Source organism: Pteropus vampyrus, unplaced genomic scaffold (genome assembly GCF_000151845.1).
Source record: "Pteropus vampyrus isolate Shadow unplaced genomic scaffold, Pvam_2.0 Scaffold53, whole genome shotgun sequence".
Lineage (NCBI taxonomy): Eukaryota > Metazoa > Chordata > Mammalia > Chiroptera > Pteropodidae > Pteropus > Pteropus vampyrus.
The window spans coordinates 7,712,708-7,716,368 of NW_011888834.1; the positions used below are offsets into that span (position 1 = coordinate 7,712,708).

The window sequence follows — 3,661 nt, forward strand, 5'->3', positions numbered from 1 at the left end:
TTTTAGGGGTAAATGATAAACTCACACCTGATCAGCAGACAGTAGCTCTGCAGAAGTATAGTCATGTGTCTGAGAGAGGAGGACATCCGGCCCTTGTCCACTTGTGCTACTTTAACTCTGAGTAAATAAAATACACTGCGAATACTTGACTAATAACTGGGATTTGCAGAATCGATAGCTTTGTGATATAATCTGCAGATTAAATAAATGCATTTTTTCCTATTGAGTAAACCTCAACTGCATGAATATCTCAAGGATGCATTTAAGTGAGAAATTTTAGGCTTCCTATGGTAGTTTGCCTTAATTGAGTTGAAACACATTCAAATCATGATGTTGGTCCTTGTGTTAGAGGAGATTCATCATGGTGTTTATGTATATGTCAAACACAGTCCCAATAACTGTGTTTGTAAGTACACTTAAAGTAAAACAATCAACTAACTCATAAAGATTTTCATGGGTATTCTTCATTCATTTCTTTTTTCATGTAATTATATTTTTGGATTCTAGTTATTATTTTTTTTTCTGTTTAGCACTTTGCCAGGTTTAAAAAAATAAAATAAGCATAGGAAGTGGCCCTTAAAGAAAGTTCAGTATGACACCTTTGGGAAACTATATGCACTTAATGAATTAGAACTTAGAAAACATTTTAGCCAGAATGCATTTGTGAGCATGTGCAGAAGCCATTTCAGTGTCCCTCTTATAAAAAGCAATGCACAGTGCTCCTCTAGGACCCAAAGCTTCCAGGAAATAAGAGTGCACTATGAGTGGCTTTGATGTTAATGATTGATGTGGTCTAATAAAATTTGGATTTGGGTAGAGATATATTTTTAAAAAAGAAAAGTTCTATCGAACATGCACCTGTATATAGTACTGCGATATCAGTCTAATGTAAGACTAAGCACTGAGTGTTTAGTGCTTAGTCTTATTTGTTTTTACAATTACAAAAGTCTTCCTTAAATTTACTATTAATGCATTGAATGAGATTATTGAGGCAAACACTCATAATGTTACTCCTGAAATAACATAAAAAGGCTCATCTGGTTCAGCAAAATATGCCAATTACTAAAGGACATCTTTTCTACTCTGAATAGGTTCGTTATAGAATCCTGGAATTTTTACTGACTTTGGTGTCTGATATACCTTTGACCAAATCAGAAGCCAGTTGAATAGAGTGTATAGTAGGATTTCTTTTACGGAAATAAAAGATAAATTTAATAAAAATGATAAAACGAACTCTTCTGTGATTTAAGTGTTCCCATTACTGGCTAGTCACCTTCCTGCCTCATAAGATACATCCAGCAACACATGGACATGTTTCTCGATACTTGTCCATTGTGCATAATTTCAGTTCGGCATTGTATGCTGTAGGCACTCTTGCTGTCAACTAATGTCTCTTCCTTCATCATTGGTCTTTGCCTTCGTCATTGGTCTGATAACTTGGAACAACTTATCTGACCATGATCTCTGATTTCTCTCCGAGGTCATGATTTTAAATTTGCCTGTCAATTTACTGCTTTTGGCCACCTTAGGTAAACATTCCACCTGAGCTGTTCCGCCCCTACGAGATCTTCTCTTTACCTCTTTGTTACATCTCTCATCTGTTGGAGCAGACCGTGGGCAAGTTCTTCCTCTTTGCAGTATAATTTGACATTGCTAGTGTGTGGAACATTAGCTGTTTCAATTACCGTAGGGATTTTAGGTTTCCTAATCAAAAAATAATAAAAAATAATTTAATTAAGTGATATTTAAAATGCAATTAATTTTAAAAAGAGGACAGCAGTAGTTACAAACTCGTTCTCTGTTTAAGAGAGGCTTGAAGTTCTTAGATGACTCGAATATAACATATTGCTTCTACATTCTTTTCCAACTACATTATGGCTCTGAGTAAATGATCTTCCACCTAATGAAGTAAAATTGCAAAATTGTGCTCCATGCTTGCTCGTTCTGGGAGATTTCTTGTTGCCATCAAGGAAGTTATTCAAGGTATATGTCAAAGTTACCGGATTGAGATGAATTGGTATGAACTACAATCTGAGGACTACGAGAGATTTACCAATGTCGTTGTGTTACCACAGTCTAGTGGAGAAGCTTTTGTGAGTTCCTGTAAGTCAAGAGCTGGAGGCAGGAGAAATCATAACTGCATGGTCACAGGTACCATGAACCCCTCCTTCCTCTGCATGTCAGCAGTCTCCTTGGCAACACATTTTCTCTCTTGCTTTTGGAAATTGTTTTCAGAGCAGAAACAATTTGGGTTATTTTAGCAATGCAGATGACTAAAACCAAGGCCAAGAGATAATTGTTTTTCTCCCCAGTAGGAAAAAAGCTCTCCCATGAATGTAAGTTAGTCATTAATTGAGCATTTCACTCATACTTGATACATTGATTGGCTTCTGTGATTCATGCTGAAGTCCCATAAGCTGAGCTTGAAAATACCTTGGAAACCCAAGTGACTCTGCCAGGAAAAAGGACAATTCAAGATTCATTATAAGAACCAATTCTAGGAAAAATAAATGAAGAAGTAAGTATGGACCATTTCCTGCTTTGTTTCCTGTTAAACAGAAGAACCACAATTTTGTTAGTTACCCCTTAGAAAAATGGAAGAGCGCAGCACCATAATTATTTCACATTTTTAAAAGAACACAAGTTTGCTGAGACTCTGTAAATACTAAATTTGAAATTACTGATTAAAAAATGTACTGTGTCAACCAAAGTTTTTTTCTTAGAGTCTTGAAGTTCAAAGAGGAAATGTATTTAAGTAGATGATCATTTACATAATCCTTGACACTGTGAGTACAAATGAGGTGAGACCAATATTTCCTGGGCCTCTGGATCCAGCTGGTAATGCAGCATCTTTAGCATCCAGCAACACATGGACATGTTTCTTGATAGTATCTAGTTTAGAGGAGATAGGCAGATATGAAATGATGAGAACAAATCAGTATATTATTATCTAATTATCTGCCAAAAAATGATATTGACTACAAGAGCAAGGGAACTCAGAGATGGGAGAAAATAAAGTGATTCTGAGTAGTTAGGGAAGATGTAAAGGAAGGTCTTAAGACATATTTTGATATGAATTTGATAGAGGTGGAGTGAGGGGGAAAATATTTCAGTTAGGGGTGTGTGTATGTGTGTGCGTGTGTTCACTATTGGAGATGTAGAGTAAAGGATGTAAATAATGAAGAAACTTAGAAATTAAACAGAAGTATTTGGCATTTATTTTTGGGACAGCAAAGAGCTATGAGACAATAATAGCAGTATTTTCATCAGGTCGTCAAGTGCAGGATAAACCGGAAGAAAAGATGGCAGAAAAGAGGAAGAGGCTATGTAAAGACCCATTTCTACAATCCAGACGCGAGGTAATATGAGTCTAGATAAGGGTAATAGCAGTGCAGTAGAAAAGAAAGGATGGAAAATTTGAATACAGTGAAGTTAGCAATAAGAAGATTTGTGATTATATGTGAAGAAAAAATAAGAGGCAATGATCATTTTATCAAAATAATATACAGATTGGGATGAGAAAATAGTTTTTGATGAGAAATGATTAACATGATCAAAAAATAGAAGAATGGCTTTTAAACTGTGTTTTATGAATTATTATAGTATATTAGAAGCATTTTAGGGTTTATCAAAGTCATAGAACATAATATAAAATTAACTA

At 35.1% G+C, this 3,661-nt stretch overlaps 1 long non-coding RNA gene across 1 annotated transcript in view; it reads left to right on the forward strand.

Moving 5' to 3' along the window:
- Positions 1–2,413: 2,413 nt before the first annotated feature.
- LOC111739701 overlaps positions 2,414–3,661 on the forward strand; it is a 7,753-nt gene continuing 6,505 nt past the window's right edge. The window contains exons 1-2 of the long non-coding RNA XR_002780354.1: positions 2,414–2,518; positions 3,271–3,359. This is a non-coding gene — a long non-coding RNA (uncharacterized LOC111739701). The remainder of the gene's footprint in view (positions 2,519–3,270; positions 3,360–3,661) is intronic.